The sequence below is a fragment of the Suncus etruscus genome, chromosome 6 (assembly GCF_024139225.1).
Source record: "Suncus etruscus isolate mSunEtr1 chromosome 6, mSunEtr1.pri.cur, whole genome shotgun sequence".
Lineage (NCBI taxonomy): Eukaryota > Metazoa > Chordata > Mammalia > Eulipotyphla > Soricidae > Suncus > Suncus etruscus.
This window is the reverse complement of record NC_064853.1, coordinates 48612742-48625006: the sequence shown is the minus strand read 5'-3', so window position 1 is coordinate 48625006 and position 12265 is coordinate 48612742. Positions and strand designations below refer to the sequence as shown.

General features: G+C 46.0%; 2 non-coding genes across 2 annotated transcripts; both read right to left on the bottom strand.

Annotated features, from left to right (window-relative positions):
• Window positions 1-8355: 8355 nt before the first annotated feature.
• Window positions 8356-8559, bottom strand: LOC126012432 (small nucleolar RNA SNORA73 family). The gene has a single exon (XR_007496905.1). It is a non-coding gene; the product is annotated as a small nucleolar RNA SNORA73 family (small nucleolar RNA).
• Window positions 8560-9241: 682 nt separating this feature from the next.
• Window positions 9242-9440, bottom strand: LOC126012433 (small nucleolar RNA SNORA73 family). Its single transcript, XR_007496906.1, has one exon. It is a non-coding gene; the product is annotated as a small nucleolar RNA SNORA73 family (small nucleolar RNA).
• Between the last annotated feature and the right edge of the window lie 2825 nt (window positions 9441-12265).

Here is a 12265-nt window from a genome sequence, read left to right as displayed (position 1 = left end):
AAAAAACCCTGAGCACTGCTGGATGTGACACACACACACACCCATTCCCCCTAAAAGATGTACTTGATCATGTTTCCTTCTTAGGTCCTCTGTTCTTCCACTTGACTCTTTATGAGAAACCATTTTCATCTGTGTGCTTGGAATATCCTGAGTTGAGAAACACAGGTCTAAAGCATCACCCTTCTAGTCTGTTCCTGCTCCTCATCCCTGTCCTTTGGTTTCACTTGTCCCCAGATTCAATCAGGCTGAGAGGTTGTCCTGAGGAGAGCAGTGCTGCAAATGGCTCTGGCTATTTACTTGCAACTTCCTTATTCACCTCTATACTTGCACTGCATAATCTGAGTGCCTGGAGCATAGTCTGAGGGGGCCTGTTCCTGCCTTATCTAGGCTGTTCTTTCTACTGGTGTCTGCCTTTCTCCCTAGATTGAATTTTTTTTTTTTTTAATTTTTTTGTTTAAAGGGAAGAGGGCTGCCACACCCAGTAGTGGTCATAACCTTGACTGTGTGTTTAAGCATCCCATTGCTGGGAATGGGGAGATCTCCTGGGGGCTGGGGATCAAACCTAGGTCAGTCTTATCCAAGGAAAGTGTCCTATCTGCTGCTGTTCTCCAGCCCCTAGGCTGAATTCTTGAAATATTCCCCCCCCCCTTTGGTTTTGAGCAATCCCCTGCAATGCTTAAGGGCTACTTCCTGATCAGTGTTCAGCAGTCACTCTAGGTGGTTGGGAATTGAACCAGGCAGTTCTTTGAGGATTCTCCAGCTCCTCACGTATCTTACTTTATTATTTTAATTATTTTTTTGGGGGGTCACACCTGGCAGCACTCAGGGGTTACTCGTCTCCAGCCACTTATTTATTTTTTGGTTTTGGGGCCATACCCAGTGTTTCGCAGGACTTACTCTTGTCTCAACTCAGGGATTACTTCTAGTAGTGCTTGGGGGACCATATGTGGTTACATGATAAAAAATTGTCTAAGGGGCCAGAAAGAAGGTACAAATTTGGAGAGGGTTTAAGACACTTTACTTATAGACAGCTGGGCTCAATACCCAATGCTGTTTATGGCCCTCTAAGCTCCGTCAAGTGATATCCCTGAGTACAGTGCCATGAGTAAGCCTTGAGCATAGCCAGGTATGATTCAAAGCAAACAAAACACAGCAAAAAAAGAGGCAAAACATTATAGAATTTCTAAAAGCAATAAACAAATCCACAACAATAGCTAGAGATTTCAAGAACTTATTTTTTTTTTTTTGGTTTTTGGGCCACACCCGGCGGTGCTCAAGGGCTACCCCTGTCTGTCTGCTCAGAAATAGCTCCTGGCAGGCACAAGGGACCATATGGGACACGGGGATTCGAACCAACCACATTAGGTCCAGGATTGGCTGCTTACAATGCAAATGCCACTGTGCTATCTCTCTGGCCCCAAGAGCCTACTTTCTTTTTTTTTTTTTTTTTTTTTTTTTTTTTGGTTTTTGGGCCACACCCGTTTGACGCTCAGGGGTTACTCCTGGCTATGTGCTCAGAAATCGCCCCTGGCTTGGGGGGACCATATGGGACGCCGGGGGATCGAACCGCAGTCCTTCCTTGGCTAGCGCTTGCAAGGCAGACACCTTACCTCCAGCGCCACCTACCCGGCCCCGAGCCTACTTTCAATTGAACAAGAAGGCAGAAAACCAGAGGGTGTCATAAACTTGAATACCTTCAAACTAATTCTTTGTTCATTTTTTGGGGGCCACTCAGCAGTACTCAGGTTTTACTCTTGTCTTTGTGCTCAGGAATCTGTCCTAGCAGGCTCGGGAGATCCTATGGGATGTTGTTGGGATCAAACCCTGGTAGGCCACTAGGCTATTGCTTTCAAACAATTTAAATGGATATAGAGTACTTGACATTATACTCAACATTGCTTTTTTTTTTTTTTTTTTGGTTTTTGGGCCACACCCGGCGGTGCTCAAGGGCTACCCCTGGCTGTCTGCTCAGAAATAGCTCCTGGCAGGCACGGGGGACCATATGGGACACCGGGATTCGAACCAACCACCTTTGGTCCTGGATCAACTGCTTGCAAGGCAAACACCACTGTGCTATCTCTCCGGGCCCTCAACCTTGCTTTTTTAATAAATATTTAATTGAATCACCATAAGATACACAATTTCTGGAGCCAGAGAGAGAGCACAGCGGTAGGGCATTTGCCTTGCAAGTGGCCAACCCAAGGAGAGTGGTTTGAATCCCGGCATCCCATATGGTCCCCTGAGCCTGCTAGAGGCAATTTCTGAGCACAGAGCCAGGAGTAACCCCTGAGCATTGCCAGATGTGACACCCCCAAAAAAATAGAAACCAAAAATCAATTACTATTGATAATTATGTTTCATATAATGTTCATCCCTTCACTAGTGCACATTTCCTACCACCAATATTCTGGGTTTTCCTCCCACCTTACCCCCTGCCCTTCCCCTGCCAGTTTCTGTAGCAGATTTTTCTCTTCTGTCTCTTCTCCCCTTTTTACATTTATTTATTTATTGTAAATGTTTTGAGTTTTGGACCACACCCGCCAGGGCTCAAGGTTTCTCCTGGTTTTGTACTCAGAAATTACTCCTGGCAGGCTCAAGGGATGCCGGGGATAGAACCCAGGTCGGCCTGTGTGCAAGGCAAACACTCTACTCCCTGTGGTATTGCTTCGGCCTACCCTTTTTTCCTTTTAGATACTACGGTTTGCAATATTTTTACTGAAACCAGCACCTGGGTTCTTGTCCAGAGTGATCATTCCCAACTATCATTGTCATAGTGGTCCCTTCTCTGCCTTAGCTCCTGTCTCTATTCTCCTCCTCTCCTGTCTGCTATTCGTGGCAAGCTTCCTATCACCGACTGATTCTCCTGGCACTCATCTCTATACTCTAGACTTGCCTTAGAAATGGTCAATCCGGGGCTGGGTGGTGGCGCAAGAAGTAAGGTGCCTGCCTTGCCTGTGCTAGCCTTGGACGGACCACAGTTCGATCCCCCGGCGTCCCATATGGTCCCCCAAGCCAGGAGCAACTTCTGAGCGCATAGCCAGGAGTAACCCCTGAGTGTTACCGGGTGTGGCCCAAAAACCAAAAAAAAAAAAAAAAAAAGATATAAAAAAAAAAATAGCCAATCCAGGGCTGGAGAGATAGCATGGAGATAAGGTGTTTGCCTTGCATGCAGTTGGACAGTGGTTCAAATCCTGACATCCCATTTGGTCCCCAGCCTACCAGGAGCGATTTCTGATCGTAAGGCTGGGGTGGGTCCTGAGCGCTGTTGAGTGTGACCCAAAAACAAAAAAACCAAAAAGAAACCAAAAAACCAGAAATGGCCAATCCAGGGCTGGATATATAGAGGTATGGAGATATGGAGGAGATAGAGGGACAGTGATTCGAATCCTGGCATCCCATATGGTCCTCTGAGCTTGCCAGGAGCGATTTCTAAGTGTAGAGCAGGAGTAACCCCTGAGTGCTGCCAGGTGTGACCCAAAAACAAAAACAAAAAACACAAAAAAAAGGCAATCCAGGTTTGGGGACCATCTGGTCCCTAAAGCTTGTTCGTACTGATTCCTGGATGCAGGAGTAACCTGTGTACACCAATAAAAAAAAAAAAAGGAAGAAGCAAATGAGCACAACACCAAAGCAGTCGCATCTAGACCACAGGGCTCTTGTGAAGCAGTCCTGAAGCTAGCAGTGGCCACACCATGTGCAGTCTGGAAGAACTGAGCCACACAGTTCCAAGCGCTGAGCTGTGGGCCCAAATCTAATTCTGTTACATCCACAGGGACCCGAATTTGATCCCCAGTATCTCATATGGTTCCCTAAACCTGGCAGGATTCAGTTGTGTGCAAAGCCAGCAATGATCCTGAGCACCACCTGCTGTGATCCATAAAAAAAAGTTTTTCTTTTTTGGGTCACACCCAGCAGCATGCTTTGCTTGGTTGACTGCATGCAAAGCAAACACTGTACCCACTGTGCTTTTCCTCTGGGCCTAGAAAAAGATTTTTTTAGTTACTACTTTACTACTATTTTAAGTTACTAGTTTACTACTCTAACATTTTTAGTTATTACCATTGTTTTTTTTTTGGTTTTGGTTTTTGGGCCACACCCGGCAGTGGTCAGGGGTTACTCCTGGCTGTCTGCTCAGAAATAGCTCCTGGCAGGCACTGGGGACCATATGGGACACCGGGATTCAAACCAACTGCCTTTGGTCCTGGATTGACTGCTTGCAAGGCAAACACAGCTGTGCTATCTCTCTGGGTCCTATTACCATTGTTTTACAATCACAGAACACCAATCATTCAACAAGTCTGCTTATATATTTTATTCCGACTTAGTTGTTTGATAATTTTATCTAACAAGATTATTGGGCCTATTATGAGATTACAAAGGTTTACAAAAATTAACTCATCTCAGGGCTAGAGCTATAGTACAGCAGCTAGGGCATATGCCTTACATGTGGTGGACCAGGGTTTGATTCCCAGCATCCATATGCTCTCCAGAGCCTGCCAGAAGCAACTTCTTTCCTTTTTTTTTCCCCAGGAGCAATTTCTTTTTATTTTTTTCCCAGGAGCAATTTCTGAGCACAGATGCAGGAGTAAACCCCCCCCCCGCCCCAGTATAGCTGGGTGTGGCCCAAAAACTAGAAAAAAATTTAACTTATCTCGCATTACTATTGCAAAAGATATTCTTGTCAACCCCATTTTATGGATGAGAAAATCAAGATAGGAAGAAAGTGCATAGTTCAAGTCACAAGAGCAAGAAAGGGATTGTATCAGGGTTCAAATGCAAGAAGGCTGACTTCAAACTGATGATTATCTGCCTAGTCTGTTGGAAAAGATCTACAGGCCGTTTTGGGGCCACACCTATGAGTGCACAGGGTACCATGCAGAGCTGGAAACCAAAGCATGTGCTTACTGGTCGAGCTATCTCCTAGCTATTTTTCCAGCTCTGCAAGTTTTTATTTTTTTGTTTGTTTTTGGGGGGGGTCACACCTGGCAGTGCTCAGGGGTTACTCCTGGCTCTATGCTCAGAAATCGCTCCTGGCAGGCTCGGGGGACCATATGGGGTGCCAGGATTTGAACCACCGTCCTTCTGCACCGAAGGCAAACGCCTTACCGCAGTGCTCTCTCCGGCCCCCTCTGCAAGTTATTTTAGTAAAAAGGGTTGGTTCTAAAACATCACTGCTTCAGATCCTTGTTTCATTTTGGCCACACCCTGTGGTGCTCCTGCTCTTTGTTAAGTCAGCCCTGGCAATCTTCAAGGGCCCAGGTGATGCTGGAGATCTAAGGCCTCCTGCATGCAGATCATGTTCTGCAGCCTGCTAACATGGGACATTTTTCTACCCAGCTTGTTACCTAAGTTTACCCTAAAAATTGTCAAAATTCTTGGGTTGTAGGAAAAAAGCTAACACCACTGGCACTTTTTTTGTTTTTGGGTCACACCCGGCGGTGCTCAGAAATAGCTCCTGGCAGGCAAGGGGGACCATATGGGACACCGGAATTTGAACCAAGCACCCTTGGTCCTGGATCGGCTGCTTGCAAGGCAAATGCCACTGTGCTATCTCTTCGGGCCCACCACTGGCACTTAACTTTTAAAGTTTGTTTTTTTTTTGGTACGGGGGCGGGTCACACCTGGCATTTGCCTTGTATGCAGAACAGTGGTTCGAATCCTGGCATCCCATTTGGTCCCAGGAGCCTACCAGGAGCTAACTGAGCATAGAAAAAAAAAAATCCTTCAAGTCTTTAAAGAATCTGTTTAAACCTTAAACCTTGCCCTTAAGTCATTTTACCTTTAATCTTGTGAAGACTTAAAAACCAAAGCCTGTTAAGGGTAGAGGTGTTAATGAAGTGGATTTCTTGATTATCAGGTAACACATCTACCTGATATTTTGGCCAAGAGTGCCTCCTGCTGAGAGTGTCCACTGCCACCAGTTTTAACTTTTGTATAAACATATCATCCTTGCCTTGCTCCAGTACCATGTGACTTCAGTGCAATTTTTCCAGGGTAAACATTTGAAACTCATCCATATTTAGTTCTAACTTCCCCTCTTATGTAGCCTAGCAAGGACAAACTGCTCATGCTGGGACTGGAATGATAGCTAAATAAAGCAGGTGTGTGGGGGAAGGGGGCACTGAAATGAACCCAGATTCAATTGCCAGGATTTCAAATTAGTCCCCAAGGCCTTGTAAAGGGTGTTTCACTGGGTGTGGCACAAAAACAAAACCCAAAGAACTTACATTTTCTTCATAAACTTGTTTTCTGGGTCACACCAGGCAGCCCTCTGGGGTTACTCCCAACTCTATGCTCAGAAATCACTCCTGGCAGTCAGGGGACCATATGGGATACTAGGATTCGAACCAGGGACCTTCCACATGCAAGGCCTTACCTCCAAGCTAATTCTCTGGCCCCTTCTTTGCACATTTTTATGCTACCTTTAGCCTGGAGTAAAATGCTGAACTGCTTATTACTCAAACTCTTCTCAATCCTGTGGGTCCATCCTGGGTAATCAGCGTGTAAGGCAAATACCTTTTAGTGTTACCAGCCCCTAAAAGCAGTCTTGACAGTAACAAACAGGTGAAAGGCCCTTTGGGTCATTCAGTGGGGATTGCACTAAATGTAGCAATCACTTCTAATTCTATCAAATCTGTCTGAAAAACTAACATTTTCCTTTAGCCCAGCATGTCCACAATTAAGGTCAGAAACTGCTCAAATGGTTAATAGTTGCATGAGAGGTCAAGTTTGATCTCCAACTCCGCCAAATATCACAAGCACCAGTGGATACAAGTCTAAAACGTTAAAAAAAAAAAAAAAGGGCTGGAGAGATAGCATCGAGGTAAGGTGTGTTTGCCTTTCATGCAGGTCATTGGTTGGAATCCAGCATCCCATGTGGTCCCCAGAGCCTGCCAAAGTCCTTCAGTGACCCAAAACCCTTCAGTTTACATATAGGGTTGACTGGTGTATGTCTTGAGGCAGCACCACAAAGAGCCTTGTGAACTACAGGGCCACCTAGTGTTCAATCCCTTTAAGGATTGAACCAACATGCTCAAAACATGCCTTGCCTACTATATTGTCTCCAATCCAGTCCTAAACCCCCGCCCAGCATTCCTATGTAGTCCAGTGCCTTCTCAATTGACAGGGCAAAGTGCAGGTTTAGAGCCATAGCTGCAGCAATCTTACCTTGGTTCATCTGACAGGGCTTTAGGGTTTAGCTGTTCACTGAACTTTTGCATCAGCCCAAGCTGGTTGCTTTCATATAAAGATCTTACTTTTGGTATTTCCAGTTACATGACCCCTTATTGGATATCAGCCCAGACCAACCCTGGTGTTAAGACTACCTTCGGGCCCGGAGAGATAGCACAGCGGTGTTTGCATTGCAAGCAGCCGATCCAGGACCAAAGGTGGTTGGTTCGAATCCCGGTGTCCCATATGGTCCCCCGTGCCTGCCAGGAGCTATTTCTGAGCAGACAGCCAGGAGTAACCCCTGAGCAGTGCCGGGTGTGGCCCAAAAACCAAAAAAAAAAAAAAAAAAAAAAAAAGACTACCTTCTACATGTTTCCCCCTAGGCCTTGCCTTGCACAACAGTCGATAAAGCTTCCATTGTGACCTTAACACAACAGTTACATAGTTTAATTTCCCTCTGCCTACTGCCTACTTGTGTGCAACTCTTAAACCATATGGTCGGGGGCTGGAGAGAGCACAGCAGCCTTTGCCTTGCAAGCAACCGATCCCAGGATCTAAGGTGGCTGGTTTGAATCCCAGCATCCCATGTGGTCTCCCGTGGCTGCCACTGGGTGTGGCCCAAAACAAAAAAAAACCCATATAGTTCCAATCCCAAGTATGTCTTGGACCTCTTACATATAAGGGACCCTTTTATTATCCACAGAAATCACACAAAGTCAACTAATAAAGTATACCTTTATTAGAATTCGTAAACACATCAGGTTCAATCACCCCATCTCCCCTCTCCATTGATCTTAATCCAAATCCCAGTAATAAATCCTATAGCACTAACCAGAAATAAATCCACCCCCCCTTAAGCCTGTTGATACAGGCTCAAAATAGTCCCCAGGACATTTGTCAACCTGGTTAGTTCTTTCCCAATTGCCAGGTTGCCCCAAGCCCTTACTTATCTAATAACTTCCCAACCTCATTTCAAGAATGGGGTGGGCCTGGTGCTCACTTTATCTTTGTAGTTTCAGGCCTGAACTGTGAAATGGCAGCTCTCTGGTTAACAGTAAGGAAAAATAAGAACTTGCAGTGTTAGGAAGCAAAGGTCCTGCTCCTCTTCTCTCCTGAAAAAAAGGCAAAAAAAGAACATTAGACACCTTCCCCTTACCTTACATTTGCTCTAACAAACTACATTTATATTGTTTCCTGCATGGTTTGTCTCCTCAGTCATGGTCCAGAGGACTCTGAGAAGTCGTAGGAATATGCAGGCGCAGACTCGAGGCCCAGCTTGATCTCCAACGGTGTGGAAAGGGACTGTACATCATTGGGCAGAGCCCTATGCTCCCCTACGCCACTTGGACAGTGCCCGGGGAGAGTGACCTCCCGGGATATCCACGTTGGAATCAAACACGCAGCAACAAGCACATGGTTGAAAAGATAGCCAGCCTTGCCACATCTCCAATTGCACTCATACACAATTTCAACACCAACCCACGTATCTTAAATATAGGTGGGGTTCATAGAAGGTCACCATCACATGCTCCTACAAAGTCAAAGTTGCAGGATTCAGCTAGTCAAATACCAGACAACCACCCCTTCTAGAACCATAGTAGTAGGTATGGCATTTAGACAGATCAACTAGATGTAAATATCAAACTTTACTTATATTGATACAATCAAACCAAAAGGACAAAGTTCCATCCACTTTTTCTTCGGCAAAAAGTCGTTTGATTCTAATGCTGTAAGTGCTATTTACCGGGCCCGGAGAGATAGCACAGCGGTGTTTGCCTTGCAAGCAGCCGATCCAGGACCAAAGGTGGTTGGTTCGAGTCCCGGTGTCTCATGTGGTCCCCCGTGCCTGCCAGGAGCTATTTCTGAGCAGACAGCCAGGAGTAACCCGAGCACTGCAGAGTTTGGCCCAAAAAAACAAAAAAATAGAAAAGGTACTTACCAAGTAGGTTCAGCTGGAGTCGACTTAAAAGCTGCAAAAACAAAAATACAACGCAAAGAGCTTAAGTCACCGGTAGATGAAATGGGTTTAATCTCAAACCAGTTGCGGACGGATTGAGATTGTCTCAAGAGCTGTTGTTTCCTGCATGGTTTGTCTCCTCAGTCACGGTCGAGACTGAGAAGTCGTAGGAATATGCAGGCGCAGACTCGAGGCCCGGCTTGATCTCCAACGGCGTGGAAAGGGACTGTACATCCTGGGGCAGAGCCCTATGCTCCCCTGCGCCACCTGGACAGTGCCCGGGGAGAGTGACCTCCCGGGATATCCACGTTGGTGATCACAACGACCAATCCCGTAGTCGGCGTCCCCACTACTTGCGAACTGAAGTTTCAGCCGCCCCAGGCCCAACCCCATTGTCGCATGAGTTAAGCAAAGAGGAGCCTTTCGAGATAACGATGATGCTGAGGAAGGAGGCTAGTTGCAAGAATAAAGTAACCAGACGTAAACTAAGACACAAGCAGTAAGGATGGAGAAGGATCTTACCAGTAGGACGGACGCCGAGCTCTCAGAAAGACAGAGGGAAAGTCGAACACCCCTATTTATACCCAAAGAAGCGCGAGCTTCAAGATGACTAATGCGCATGCGCAGGTACATGCGCAATCACAGACTCAGAAATTTGCCGTGAAGGATACTGGGAGTTTACCATCGATTGCTCCGCCCCTACCAGGCTCCGCGTTGCCTCGCGATGCTTGAGCTTTCGTGGGAGATCTTGTAGGGTCTTGTAAATTACCGGGTTTGAAAAAAATAGTAAGAGGGGGCGGAGAGGCAGCACCGAGGTAAGGCGTTTGCCTTGCATGCAGCCAAGCCAGGACGGACGATGGTTCGAATCCCGGTATCCCATATGGTCCCCCGAGCTTGCCAGGACTGATTTTGAGCACAGAGCCAGGAGAAACCCTTGAGCGCCGCCGGGTGTGACCCCCCACACCCGCAAAAGAAATAAAACAAAGTAAAAAATTGCAAAAGAAGTGCAACTCTCTGAGGGAGTTAATCTGCCCTACTTAATGTGAAATAAAATTGATAAATGTGCAGTGAAATAAGACAGTGCCCTATATTAACTGCTTCGAATTAAGTCTCCTATGTAACATTAAATAACAATGTAAATAACATTAAAATATTTACATTTAACATACAAATTAAACTGTACTGTTGTTTATTGCTTGTTTGGGTGCTTTTTTTTCTTTTCCCTTTCTACTTTTGTTTTTGCTATTTTTGTTTTGGGGGGTCCACATCTGGCTCTGCGCTCAGAAATCGCTCCTGGCTCCGGGGACCATATGGGATACGGGGGACAGAACCCAGGTCCGCCCTGTTTCAGCAGCCCTGCCCTATCACTGTGCTATCGCTCTGGTCCCTCCCTTTCTTTTTTTAAATTGATATTGATAGCTCCTAGACAGACTTCCCAGCTTTTCTTTTTTTTTCTTCTTCCCAACAGCATCACAGAACTCGAATCATCTTGTTCTGTCTCATAAATTGAACGGGGGAAATGTGTATGGTACCAAGAGCAAACAGTCCCTTGAACATTGAATGATAATGATCAGACCTAAATATCAAACCCAAAGTCAACATAGAATCAAGATACCCAACCTACAATAAAGTTATATGCAAAGGGGATCTGTTACACTACCAGTCCAGAGAGCAAAGGCATGAGGTATGGGACACATGCTGGGAACAGGGGCAGAGGGAGGACGACACTGGTGGTGGGAATGGCTCTAATTCACTGTCACTATGTACCTTAAATATAAGTGTGAAAGACTTGTAATTCACATTGGTCACAATAAAATTTTAAAAAAAAATTAAGTTTTATGGGCTGGAGCAATAGTACAGCAGTAAGATGTTTGCTTTGCACATGGCAGACCCAGGACAGACCTGGGTTCGATCCACAGTATCCCACATGGTCTCTGCTAGGAGTGATATCTGAACGCCACCAGGTGTGTGGCCCAAACCTCCCCCTATTTTATTCATAAAATCCTGTTTTATAAGGCTGTGAATATTTGATCTTACTGCTTTGTTTTAGGGCCACTCCCTGGGATGTTTAGGGCCTGTTGGTTCTGCTGACTATGGGATTTCTATGGAAAAGGTTATTAATACACTCAGAACACCTCATTGTTTTAGGATGAAGGACATGTATTTTCTCACTTTCTCTGTTTTTTGGGTCACACTCACCTGTGCTCAGTACTTACTCCTAGCACTGTGCTTAACACTTCTGGTAGTGCTGGGGAATCAAATGTTGGGTGGAAGTTCAAACCTGGTTGGCAGGATGCAGAGCAAGCACTGTTGTACTACCTCTCTGGCCCTGTGACTGTTTAATTGTATTTATTTCATGTTTTGGGGCCACACCCAGCTGCCCTCTGGGGTTACTTCTGGCAGGATTGGGAAACCATATAGGATGAAGGGGATCAAAACACCCTACCCATTGTGCTATTGCTCTGACCATTTATTGTTGTTTTTGTTCTTGGGGGTCACACCCAGCAGTGCTCAGGGATTACTCCTAGCTCTGAGCTCAGAAATCACTCCTGGCAGGCACAGGTGACCATGTGGGATGCTGGGATTCGAACCCCCATTTGTCCTAGATGGCTGTATGCAAGGCAAAGTTCCTACCCCTGTGTTATTTCTCTGGCCCCATGTTTATTGGTGGTTTTTTGGGGGAAGTGTCACACTCAACAGCGTTCAGGAGTTACTCCTGGCTCTAAGCTTAGAAATCGCTCCTAGGGCCCGGAAAGATAGCACAGTGGCGTTTGCCTTGCACGCAGCCGATTCAGGACCAAAGGTGCTTGGTTCAAATCCCAGTGTCCCATATGGTCCCCCATGCCAGCCAGGAGCTATTGCTGAGCAGACAGCCAGGAGTAACCCCTGAGCACCAACGGGTGTGGCCCAAAAAGCCAAAAAGCCACAAAAAAAAAAAAAAAAAAAGAAAAGAAAAGAAAAGAAAAGAAAAGAAAAAAGAAATCGCTCCTAGCAGGCTGGGGGGACCATATGGGATGCCAGGATTCGAACCACCCTCTTTCTGCATGCAAGGCAAATGCCGTACCTCCATGCTATCTCTCCAGCCCTGTTTATTGTTTTGTTTTGTTTTGTTTTTTTGGCCACACCCAGCGGCGCTAA